This window comes from Harmonia axyridis, chromosome 3 (genome assembly GCF_914767665.1).
Source record: "Harmonia axyridis chromosome 3, icHarAxyr1.1, whole genome shotgun sequence".
In the NCBI taxonomy this organism is placed as follows: domain Eukaryota; kingdom Metazoa; phylum Arthropoda; class Insecta; order Coleoptera; family Coccinellidae; genus Harmonia; species Harmonia axyridis.
The window spans coordinates 51,659,279-51,673,409 of NC_059503.1; the positions used below are offsets into that span (position 1 = coordinate 51,659,279).

General features: G+C 34.9%; 1 protein-coding gene across 2 annotated transcripts in view; it reads left to right on the forward strand.

Annotated features, from left to right (window-relative positions):
- The window catches only part of LOC123674488 (protein I'm not dead yet-like), a 70,044-nt gene that overhangs the window by 36,698 nt on the left and 19,215 nt on the right, over positions 1 to 14,131 (forward strand). The window lies entirely within an intron of this gene.

A 14,131-nucleotide genomic window follows, 5' to 3' on the forward strand; every position in this document is an offset into this window, starting at 1 on the left:
ATTCATGGAACCAGACACTATAGCTGGTTCAAGTTTTCTCACTAGTGCTCTACCATTTACATCTAAAAAAATTTTTCTGTCATACATATAGAACATGTTCACTTGAACGGTGGCAATATCTCTCTTGAATGCAGTTCTGCTCAGACATATGTTGTCGATGAAGCAAAGTTGATGATGAGTTTTGATGTAGGCTTCTACCTCTGGTTTCGATTTCATTAAAGGCAAGAAATAATCTGGGATACCTAGTGTCATACCCTTGTCCATTACGTCGTCTAAATCCCTAATTTCGATTTGTTCATAGTGTATTCCGATCAACATGTAAGGAAATCTAGATTTAAACAACATATTCATCAGGAAAGGTAGCAGAAATATCAAATAAATAAGAATGTTGGAGGTGATGAAATTCAGGGTGAATTTTTGACTTTGCTCCATGAACAAACTCGCGATTAGGATAAAACTGAATAGGAAGTTCTTGAAAAATTGATCCTTTTTCATCAGAACATTCTCCAAAGACCACATAAAACAAAGAATTATGATTAAAATGACCCAACACATCCAGGATCTTATCTCGAATACTCTAAAGGCATAACTCCATTTGTTCACCTCCTTAGGTGAAGGAACAAAAACATGAGCTGAATCGAAGGCAAAAGCTGTCAGACAGTCACTTTCCTTCATAAGGTAACCCATGTTGACATCACAAATGCCGTTATAAAACTTCTGTTGGTAGTGTTCGATCCAGAATCCTTCTATAGGTAGTTGGTCCATAGTCCAAATCAATGTGAAGTTGCAAATTTCAGCAATCAAACTAAAAACTTTAGGGAAAATACCTTCAGATGGGTTGATGCAGCTTGGTGGCGCAGGCGCGTAACATATGCGCAAAGTAGCATGATTCCAACGTCTTGGAATCTTCGTTTGGGTTAATATACTTCCATCGCAACTGTTTATATCTCCAATTTTTGAAATACTTGTATTTCCAGAGGGGTAAACAGCATTGGAAAATGGTTCATATGTCAATATATCACCTGTTACTCCATTTAATGAATAAATATTGAGCATATAGTACTTGGCGAAAAACTTAAGGTCGTTATCTTCTAATTGTTTTCCTACGAAGAAATAAAATGCCCTGGGCCAGAATATATCGTATTTTCTCAAGGCGTTTATCAAATCTGATGTGTTTAGTTTCTCCTTATCCACAATATATGCGTCGATCCTCTCAGGTTGGAAATTGAAATATGGTCCTTTTTTCATGTCGAATGTTTCGAGAGGAAATTTGAAGTTTTTATTCGGTTCAAAATTCACCGAGACAACTGTGGACATTCGATTTGAATCCAAGAATATATTGTTCAAACACAGAATTATTTGTGAGGTGTTTATAACTGCCATATCTGCAGGGAAGATCGAAAAACTGGACATTATTACGCAAAATGTTAAAATGAATAAGTACGCATTGTGTGCGCTTCCATTATAAAGGGATTTATTGGTAATAGGAATAATCGACGGTGATTTATGTGGGATAACTACAGACATTACCTCTGGGGGTGTCTAATTCTTGTATATTATCTCGGGCCGTCCCAATTGGGAATTCCCCCAATTTTTTACACCATAAGTCTTCAGCCTGGGATACGCCTGAGCTCTGAAAATAATTCTACAAAGGTTGATTATTTTTTCATCAATCAAATCCATATTGAAAATTCTATAACTAATGCATTGTTAACAGTATAACTACGATAATGTTTCCACTCAAAAAAATCACATGCATAATATCAAAAAAGAGTCCAGGTACCTGAATGTATGAAATGATTATCGGTCGATTTCAAAGGTTAGTATTGTTTCTTGTAGACCTTTAATAAGAAAAACTTATCAGAAGACTATGGACAACGCTGGTTTCCTACTTATAGATTGTTCAAATTAGACATAGCTATAAAAGCTATAAATGTGATATAATCATAACATATTTAACATCTCTAGATTTTCCAATTTTTTAGGTATATTTATGGCCTTTACTTACTAGTTATAAGGTGTAGTAAAAAGAAATCCATTATTTGCGCATGAAAACCCAGGCTTCAATTACCATAGTTAGAATGATACTATTTAAATCAAATATGCGCCGTTTTGTTCGATAACTTGTTGTCATTTTGAAGGAAATATCATTATGCCTTCTATGCAGGGTGTTCCTAAATTGAACGTACAAAGGAAAAGGGGAGATTCCTTAAGTGAGTTTAAGAAAAAAAAGTCCCATAAACATGGGGTCGCAAACGTTTCGTTTTCGAGATACAGAGTGTTGAAGTTTGAATATTTTTCAAGTTTTTTTCTCATGGTATCTACACTTCACAAGATATTCAACTGAAATTTGGCATAGATATTACATTTGAGAGTTCTCACTACGTGACATGGCAATTTTGATAGAAGATCTACAGGGTGATATTTTTTCTGAAACACTTCCACCTGTTCTTCAGCAGAACTTTTTTTTGGTGAGCAACTGTTAATTTGAAAAAATGTAAAAAGAAGCTTATACTAAACTTTTCGGTCTTTTGTAGTTTTGTCGTATCTACCAACGATTTCGAGAAAAAAAAATTTGAACGATTATAATAATAATAATAATAAGATTTATTTCCCAGAAATTAATACATATACAATCAGTTATGAAAAATCATATTTGTAGGTAATTCACAAAAAAAATGCAAGAAGAAAAAAAAACAAGCAATCCAAACCGGGATCGTATGAAATAGTGAAAATTAAAAACAGATCGCTCTCAATGTTCTAAGAGTGCCATTAACCAGAATTCACGGTAATCCTGTCAATCTCATCCGCGGACATACCTCTCAACCAGATCTTCAACCACTTTTTATATAATGTTGGACTATTCACATTTCTGATATGAAGCGGAACCAGCGAGAAGACTCTTGGAGCCATATAATAAAATGATCTCTGACCTACTGCTTTTGTTGCTCTTTCAGTGACATATTCCGATCTTTTTTTGTGCCTAGTGTCGTGAGTATGGCTTATAGACGGCAATTCCGTTTTCCTTTTGTACTGCTGGCAAAGAACTCTAAAATAATAAAGTTTTTCCAATTCTAACATGGTTACTTCCTCGAAGAGTTTTTGGGTGGGATAAGTCCGTTCCTTGTTATACATAATCTTGAGGAAGGTTTTTTGTAAAACTTTGAGTTGTGTTTTGTGACATTTGTACGCTCCACCCCAGGATGATATTCCATATTGTAAGTGCGACTCAACCAGTGCATGATACAAAATTTTGAGAATACCATCGTCCATGATTCTTTTCAGGCATCTGAATGTAAATAATAGGGATCTAAGTTTCTTCGTCACCCTGGCGATGTGAAGGTCCCATCTAAGGTGTTCGTCGAATTCCACTCCAAGATAAGTTTTCGATTTTATGCACTCAATTACACTGCCATTCCTCAATACCAAATTCTGAATCCTGGGTAAGCCAGATACTCTGTTAGAGAATACCATGCACTTGGTCTTTTCCATATTCAGCATCAAGTCCATTTCACTTAACCAATTTCTCATCTCTTCCATTCCATTCTCGGCCTTATCCACAACTTCCTCCCAGGTAGAGCCAGTAAACAGGATCACAGTGTCATCTGCGAAGGACGATATCTCTGCATCCACCTCAAGAGACAGGAATCCATTTATATAGATGAGAAATAGTACAGGTCCTAGGACCGTCCCCTGGGGCACACCGGTCAAAACCTCCTGCCCCTCACTCATGACTCCATTAACCTCCACGCATTGTTTTCTATCCTCAAGATACGACCGGAACAAATCACCCGCTACTCCTCTTATACCAAGGTCCTCCATGACGTCCAATAGTTTGCGGTGGTTGACAGTGTCAAAGGCCCTGGACAAGTCTAAGAAGAGTCCCATCGTACATTTTCCCCCATCGAGTGCTCGATAGAAACAATTCGTCAAACAAACAATAGCATCATCCGTTGATCTCTCCGGTCTGAAACCAAATTGTTTTTTGGAAAGCAAATTGTTTCTCTCCAGAAACTCGACCAGTCGTACCCTGATCACCTTTTCTACAACTTTTGCAATGGTACTAATCAGTGAGATTGGCCTATAGTTGGAGAGACTTTCTCGATCACCTTTCTTGGACAGAGGTTTTATCATAGCCGTCTTGAGGTTGTCTGGAAACTTTCCTCTTTCAAAAATAACATTCACCAGGCACGCTAGAGGTCCCTTTATGTGTTCACCAATAATTTTCAGATGTTCTCCAGTTATTTCATCGAAGCCAGGGCATTTATGATTTTTTAGTCCATTTATTATTTCAAGCACTTCTCTTCCATCTGTCGGCCTCAAGAACATTGTTTTGCTCTTTCTGTCTCTCCTCACAATACGGGTCACTGGTCTCCTGATCTGATTAACCATCTCTCCACCCAAATTCACAAAGTATGAATTGAACATCCGAGCAATTTCATCTGTATCTGTGATGCTGGTACCTTCTTTATTGATCTTATATATTCCAGGTTGGGTCTTCTCATTTCCCGTCAGATCTCTGATATTGGACCAAAGAGCTCTTGAATTATCCTTATTTTTTCCTATCTGTTCTGAGTAGTAGTCTTTCTTCGCTGTTCTAATCAGATTGGTGAGTTTATTCTTATATGTTTTGTATTTGTGTAGTAATTGAGCATCGTTCGGGTTACTAAGTACCAACCTATAAATCCTTTGTTTTTCATCAACAGACTTTACCAAACCCTTCGTTATCCATGGTTTTCTCTTCACTTTACGGCTTTTAATATGTCGTCTGGAAGATGATGCCACCGCACTTCTTATATTGTTGAGCAAACATTCAGACATCCGGTTCACATCATCCAAACAGAAATAGTCACTCCAGTCTTCCACCTCCATGGTCTCAAAAAGTTTTTTCCGATCTAATACAACTCGTTTTTTTGATGGAGGTTGTTCTCTAATGGTTGACATTGAACATATTCCAAGTATAGGGAAGTGATCTGTGACATTGCAGTGGAGGACATATGACTTGCATCCTGAAGGGTTCACCGGATTCTTGACAAAGATATGGTCCAACAAAGTTTGGGACTCACCCTGTACTCTCGTATATTTATCAATCATTGAATTAAAGCCAAATTCTCCTAGTATATTCAGATATTCATTACAAAAATCAGTATCTGATTTAATATCTATATTAACATCACCGACAAAAAAATACGTATATTTGTTGTCCAGGCAGTAGTTCTTCATGCAATTATAGAGATGTTCATTGAATTCGTACGGACTAGATGAGGGAGAACGATAGAGGGCATCAACTGTAATATCTCTGTCTACGCCTTTGATGGTGAGGCGAACTGTCCTTATAATACCAAGATCGAGAAAAAAACACTGAAACACCAGGTTCTTTTTTATATACACGACAACTCCGTCGTTCTGATTATAATCTCCTGTGTTATAAATTATTTCGTATTCTGGCATTTTGAAAAGGTTGATATCCGGAACACACCATGTTTCCGTGAAGACTATAACATCAAAATGGTAATCGAACTTTTTCAGTAAAATTGACATTTCATCGAAGTTTTTATTGATGCTTCTAATGTTCGCATGAAAAACAGCAAATCCCGCCTTCTTGGCTACCCCATCAATGATCCTAAAGCCCTGGTCGTCGTCCACTTCAGTCGATTCGTACTGCAGATGTTCGAAATCCCTTATATATTGATCCATCCCAAAACTCTTGTAGACCTAACAGAAAAAAAAACGAGCACAAAATGAAAACAATTCAAGTAATATGAAAATAAATCAGGATAATCCCACGAAGAATTCTTGTAGTAGGAGTTACTAATCTACATCAACAAAATGTTGCACACATAACAAGCACACAAATAATACAGAAACTAATCTCTGAGACTCGCTTTAGCCGAGTTTTTTCTTGTATTTGGTCGATCTCTTGCCAAAGCCCTTAAAGAATTTTGTACAGTACCTGGTTTAGGCGTAATGGAAGACCCTCTTTCAGAAACGCTGTTGGTTGTTGTCAGTTTCACTGGTTGGGTTGGCGGGGGCAGTTTCACCGTAGATTCACCTGGCTTTGCGTGTCCTATTTCTTCCTTTGTAGACTTGGTTTGGTGGATTCTCTCGAAATTCTCGTAACTATGATATGAAGGCCAGTTTGTAATCTGTGGTGAATGAATTCAGTGCCAGTTTTGACACATCAAATTATTATTATGAGACGAAGAACAGAAGCTTGTATAAGAGTTGGGGGAGGACATTTTCAACATTTGCTGTAGTTCAGTCCTTGGCGGTTACTTAGTTTTCTTGTTATGATTTTTTTTTAGTTTTACGTTTCTTGTTGTAATACAGTTTTTGTGTTGATTATACGAGTTTATCGAATCTTTATGGATATAGGACCTACCTAAAACGATGAAAAATTAGAGTTGATAAATTATAAAGAGTCAGTTGTAACAAAAGCAATCTTATCTTATCTTTGAAAGAAATTTGTGAAACTCTTGTTGAATGTGAAGGCAGAATATTGTAAAATTTTGGCGGTAAATAATCAGGCGCACTCTGTGACTTCTTCAACCTGCAAAATGGGACTCAGAAATCATCCCCATTTCTTGTGAAATAAGGATGGCATTCTCCACGTACTTGCCCTCCTATGGGCATACATCAATAACTCCAGTACGAATATAGATGGAAGTGTAAGTATTTCCAATTTCTTAAAAGAATCTCTGCAATCATCTCGATAGCCTATGTTGCCTACAATACGTATAGCTCGTCTCTGTAGTCTGAACACTCTCTCAAAACTACTGCAGCGACCCCACATAAGTATCCCATAACTCAAATGGGACTCACATAACGAGAAATATGTCGCCCTAAGTACACCAACCGAAACAGAAGAAGATAACTACCTAAATACAAAAATGTTCCTTGCCAGCTTTAAGCACAAGTCATCAACATGAGGGAACCAAGTGAGCTTTGTGTCCCAAGTATTTCAGTCTACTCGCCTCAGTTCTCTTCAAAGAGAAAATAAACTTTACGGTTTCCCCTTTATTGACAGAGAGTCCATTACCCGAGAACCATTTCAAGGCATCCGCCTGCATATCAGCAAACAGCTCCTCCGCCATATCCACACCATCATATGCAATCGATATATTCTTATCGTCGGCAAATAAAACATTATGCGTCTTACATAAATTAAACATAAAATAGGCCCCAATATTGAACCTTGTGGAACTCCAATAGTATTTTTCATTTTTTATAACCACTTATTATCAACGAATACAACTTGTAATCTATCAGACAAAAATGATTGAACTAACTTACAACTATTCTCACAAACACGATACCTCTGTAGTTTAGCCAACAATGCTGTAAGAAGTACGCAGTCGAACGCTTTGGTTAGATCTAAAAAAAAAGACAATGAACAATTTCCTGACTCAAAACAATCCAAAATAAACTGATATATACTTGAGATAGCATCGATTGTTGATTTTTTCCTCCTGATGAAGCTGTACTGACAAGACGAATAAAGTTGGGGAGCAAGTCATAGTACATAATTCCCTGCTTGGGCCATCATTTCCGCCGGCTCACCGCGTTTCGACCACGACCGTTTTTGCTTGACGTTGTCGCAATTCAGCAGCGATTCGCAGATAGAAATTGGGTCTATGAGGTTTTTTTTGCGTTAATTCATGTGGTACTCATACCTCGAGCTTCTTCTTGAGACCAGCCTTATGAAAATGGTTCCAATGTTTTTATTGACATTTTCAACAATTGGCCTTTCAGTGCGTAGTGCATCTATGACATCGACACTACCGGATCGAAATCGACGAAAAGAAAATACACTATTTACATGTTCACCCTCCTATTTTGCGTTTTCGCCTTAATCGAAGAAAAACTGTGAAATAGCTTCTCTTTGCTAGTGTCCATCGTTGACGCGCGCTCAAAATAAAACGAGTTAACTAATCACAAAACTGTCACAGAAGTTTTTATAGTACGAAATCTCATCTTTCTAGTGCTATCTAGTGGAACCCGATCGGACTTTTACAACGCAAAATACAGATAACTGAAGCCATCTATTGGAAAATTAATAGATTTCTTTTTACTACACCTAAATACTTGTTCACGTAATTGCTTATAGCTATTTTGCAGATACAATGTTTTATTTTTATCAAGTATTTGATTATTATTTCACTACTATTCCTATAGCATTATTAGAAGTACAGTCTTCTGATCAGTTTTTCTTTTGTAGTGAAGGTCTACAAAAAAAACACTAATGAAATTAACCGCTTACCATTTTTCATACATTCAGGTGCCTGTTTTTTTTATACTTCGTTTTAATTCAAATAAGTTTAATGCCAATGAATTTTTTCAAAATTTCAATTCAACATTATCCATGAAAGAAAATCTTCTCACAAGCTTCTGCTACATTTATTCCATAGAAATAAAAACTTTTGTACCTACGTTAATGTCGTTAATCAATATATTATTCACAATTATTCTTCTTGCAACTCAAAATAAAAGATAATGGAGCTCATCAGTAACCCCACAACAAGTATTCCCAAAGGAAGTTCAATGTGTTCGATATCCAAGCCTTCAGTTGAAAAAGCATACACGTACTTCTCCTCGATTTCATACTTTGAATTCACCCAACTAATGAAACCGTGGTCCCAGAGCCTATGCATCTTTCTATTCAGAAATTCCATCATTGGTTGGCCCTTCTTTAAGATCATATTAGGGAAGAAAGTAGCGATCGGAGGGTACAGTTTCAACACAAGATCCCTACCATCTTCATCCACTAGCGGTTTTTTATAGTACAGGTACATCTTATTGACAGTTAGAGTTGCTAAATCCCTGTCGAAGGCTGTTCTATTCAAACTGATTTCATCATCGATAACATCCGAGAGGTAGCTATTAAAATATTCTTGTGCTTTTTTGTTGTTGTCGAAAGTATAAAGAACATTTGGTATTACATAGACATCCATTTTTCTGTCCATTATATCTTCAAAATTTTCTATGGTGTTACGTTCTGTTATTTGGCCAAATGTCAGAAGATGAGCAAAGCGGCTCTTGAAAAATATGTTAATGAAATATGTTAAAAATATCATGTTAACAATTAAAATTTTTTGGGAAAATAGTTCGAAGTATACAACAACGGGTTGTTCAAGAAAATATCTCGATATTATGGCTAGGCTACTGACAAATCTGGTCATGTTTATAATTCCATCTTTGAACCAAAGAGTCCCGCACCAGATTATGCAGAGAACGACAGGAGTACCAATCCAAAGCGTCCAAACACTCGAGGTGAAAATTTTGAACACATACTTCCACCTAGTCAGTTTCTTCGGGCTAGGGATGTACCAATAAGCTTCTTCGAAACCATGCGGCGTTAAATTATCGACATTTTCAATGAAGTAGGTGAGAAAACTGTCGCATGTACCGATCATTAACTCCGTTTGAAAATGATTTGTCCAATCCTCGTACTTTGTTAGATCATCTTCAATCCATTGTATTTCAATATCTTCTTTTGCGAACAGGTAATGCAATATTCCTGGACATATACCCACGGTCTTATCGATAAAATAGGGTGGCGCATCAAAAAAACAAGAGCTGAAGATAGACTTTTTCCAAACTGTTGGTATTTTATTTTCGAAAAAATTCGTTTTCGAACAGTTTGTAACTGCTCCGACTTTCACCAGCGTGAAATCATTTCCTGGATATTTATTTTCTTTGAAGGGATAGTAAGTGTGGATGGTGCCATCAACTTCGTTCACCAAAATAACATTCACAATGAACAAGTAATACAGAATTTTCAAAGTACTTTCTTTGAGATCCTTGCACAAAAACACAAATTTCGCTCTAGGATTGAAATCAATGTGTCTTTCCAAAGATACGAGATTAATTTCCAGACTTTGGTTAGCATTGATGATATACATGTCTGGCTTTTGATAATCAACTCCTTCACCTCTATTACGTAACGAAGCTACTCTTATTGTGGGAAAATCCAGGTTATGTTCGAAATTTATAACTTGCACGATTTTCACATCCTCGTACAGTGTTAAAATATTGTTCAGGCAAATAATTACTTGCGCTATTGGTATTGATTGCATCTTCACCAGTATGTGGTTAGCTAGGTTCTAATGAAGACCGTCCTCACGTGCTGTATATTTCTCTGGTTATCTCGGAAAATGATCTACCAAATTCATAATGACCTAATGATTAAATTCATAAGGCTTTTGCCGCTATACCTTTATATGTATAGAACAATGAAAAAATAATCATTTATAATAACGATAAAATTCAAAATATCGAGGCGAGAGATGAATATCAACAATTAATGTGTTATTTGTCTTCTCTTTTCAATAATGAGATCGATATGTCAATCTCGTCCTTTTTAGCATTCAAGAGATCCTTATTGAAATGCTGAGATTTTCAACATACAGCGTGTTTCAGAAAAAGGTGACCCCGTCTATAGGATGGGTAGAAAACTGAAAAATAATTGCTCACTAAAAAATTTTCGTAACGCCATCCGTATTCGAGATAAAGGGCGTTGAAGATTAAAAAATTACACATTTATTACGATTTTGCCAAAACTACGGGCAACATTGTAATGAAATTTTATACAAATATGTTTTGGAAGCTGATACATTTCTTTAATTTGTTTTTATATCTGACTCTCATAGAAGGCGATAGTTATATGGTTCGTCGAGTCATACCAACTAATATTGAACATAACTTTTTTAAGGTTGGATTTATTAATCAGAATTTTAAGAAAACTTGAACATCATTCAATTTTATACCAAAAAGTTACTCTTGATGAAACTTGATAGAATGTTACTGCCATTTTGGTTTTATCTATTATCATTTCAGCTCCCAAATTCTTCATTGTTCAATTCCTATATTTATCAGATTTATGTGGAATTTATGACTAATCATAGCTGATATCGCCAAGAAAGACCTTGATCAAGAAGACAATTAACGAATATACTAAAAAAAAATCTAGAAACCGAACAACGGAATATGTTGTGTTGATAATGAGTTTTAAGTAATAAATAATACTGACGCAAAAACTTTGATCTTTTGGTAATTCCATTGATTTGAAAATAATGAATAATCATGTTAAATTCGTCGTGTGTGGAAATAACATAATTTTTAGTATCATTTGAAATCAATAAGTAAGCAAGACACATGACATTGAGTACTTTTTCAGATTACTCTGCTTCAACTCACAAAACCATCGTATAACTAACTACTACTATTTTGAATATTTTATTTATACTTCAAGTTGCAAACTACCTTGTATATTGAAACCGAGATGTTATATAGAGCTTCTAATTTTGTACTTAAATCAACAGCATATATCTACATATTCTTGATGACGCTCAAGGAAGTTTCGCTTGTTTTTTCAGATATAAACCGTCTATGTTTATTTTGGAAATTTCAATGAAAGCTGATCTTTGACTTCCATAATGTCGTCAGTTTTGTTATGTATGGATACTTGTTTCATAAATTCTGTTTGTATACATGACATTTATATTTCTAAATCCATCATATTTCATCATTGAAATAATTGTAATTGAAAATACAATTACAAAGTTCCGTTTTTTTTTAAAGGAGAATAATATTTTTATAGTTGAAAAATTATTGTGAATTTTATTATGTTCCTTAATTGAATATAATTTTCCTCTACATTTGACCTGTATTGTTGAAAATGAAAAAATAAAAAACATTCAAGTATCGAAGAGAAAATCTGCTTTCACCATATCCATTCTTGTTGCCATTCCAGTTTATGCAAGAACTTGTAGGAATGAGATATTCGCGATGCTGAGAGAAAACCTGATATAGATGAAATTGAGGCAATAAAATTAATTGCCTCAATTTCATACATTAGTTTAAACATATGTGTTATAATATTAATGAATCATTCTTTAGAAGAAAATGAGATTTTGCCCTATGTCTCGGAAATTGAATAATTTAGCAATAGTATGTATTACACTTATACACAATTTTTTTATGACAACTCCACCCATAGAGTAATAAACATAGATAGAGGGAGTATACGCAATTTTTACATGACCCCAACATGCTTAGATTACGTTGTCGGATTATGATATATTTTCGAATCCACAAGATTTCTATATCATTATGAATGTATATTATATTGAATGAAATATAGTTATTTGAGTGATTCTCAATTAAATATTCAAATTTGAATATTTGGAATCCGGTATTTTTTCTTATTGTCGAATTTATAACATGCAGAATATTTATTATTATGTTTGAAGTGATCATATCTCATTAGAATTAATTTGAAGATTAATTGATAAGAGTAGTTCTTCGCCACGATTCGTGCTCTCCTAGTGTCATCCGTTGTTTCACGTCGTTTGGCGCCCTTGAAGTTTTTTTTCTGAATTTCTGTTGTTGATATGATGTTGATTCACTATGGAATATGAGTAGAGCGTTCTTCGTGGAGAATCTCGCGAATTCAGTGAAATATCGTAGTACTGACATGTTTTCATTTCCGCTCGCTTCATGTCAAATTTGATAGTTCATGTTGGGAACAAAATTTGCTTACTGAAAATTGCATATGTTTCCTCTATCTATATTCATTACTCCGAAAATCCCACCTAAACGATAACAAAAATGGGTTCCCATTTGAAAAAAAAAGAATTTTGAAGTTTTTGTCAACGCTGACTTTGACATTTAAATCGAAACACTCTGTATTTTCAAGCAACGGATTAGAAACATTGGTGTGTCTTCTGATAGAAGCTAGAAAATTAAAAATTCTCATGCAAAAAATTGAAGTTATTGACATAAGAATGAAGCCCTATTTGAGGATATTTTCACGTTTATTTTCACGACAAATTTACTGGAACTGGAAAAATATGCGAATGACACAATCGATGCAGAATTCCATGAATATTCTGAAAAAAACTGGATGTTACATTAAAAAACGAAATTTGGTATCATTTCCGGTGAAACCGGAGTCGAAGGAATCTGAAATTTTTTTCCAAATTTCTAGTGTTTTTCTGGAGTCTTTCTTCGAAATATTCTTACCAATATTCTTCTTGAATCGTCCTGTATAGAATATTTTTTTTCTATTCTTAATCTCAGGTTATTGGAAATCATGGTTTTATTCAATTGAGTAATTAATTATTCATTAAAGGGTTCACTGAGTTGAGATTCGAATATAGGTACCGGTTTTTTCACCATAATTTGACCCCCCTTCAACTTTGTTACTAAAAGAGATACAAAAAATGTTTTGTACAAAAGATTCACGAAACCGACTAGTGTTTTTTAAAAAGATTTCACAAAACGAAATATATATAGAGTGGGCAACATATAGTAACTTCATTTTTTCAATGGAACACCCTGTATATTTTTCTATATTTGACTAGCTCTTTCAACCCTGATTTCGAATATATAACATATGTTTGGTCTATCTCTCTTATTCTGAGTACCACAGAGTTTCAAATTTTAAGGATCACCTGGCATGCTCAGTAATCAGTTGTCAAGTGGTAGGCTGCGATAACTCAAAATGTCCTTTTTTGTGTTATCTCGTTGGCAATGATATGACACGTTTCTCACTATAAATTGGAATTCGATGATTTGGATGCAACTCCATATATTCTCGCCTTAAGCTTTCTTATTTTTATTGTTCTTCGCATAAAGTGAAAATATTTCAAATTTTTCCGCTTCTGTGTAGTGCATATTCGATGAATAGTTTCATTCAATGACAAATGTATGTCGTATATCGTTGGCAACGAGATAACTCAAAAAAGGCATTTTGAGTTTTTGCAGCCTACCACTTGAAAACTGATCACTGAGTATGCCAGGTTGTTCTTAAAATTTGAAACTTTGTGGTACTCAAACTGAAAGAGATATACCAAACATATGTTATATATTCGAAATCAGAGATAAAAGAGCTAGTCAACTATAGAAAAATATACAGGGGGTTCCATTTGAAAAAATGAAGTTGCAATCAATATGTTGCCCACCCTGTATATATTTCGTTTTGTGGAATCATTTCAAAAAACACTAGTCGATTTCGTGAAACTTTTGTAAAAAACATTTTATTGTATCTCTTTTAGTAACAAAGTTGAAGGGGGGGGGGGGTCAAATTATGGTAAAAAACCCGGTACCTATTGTTTTTACAGTTCAAAAA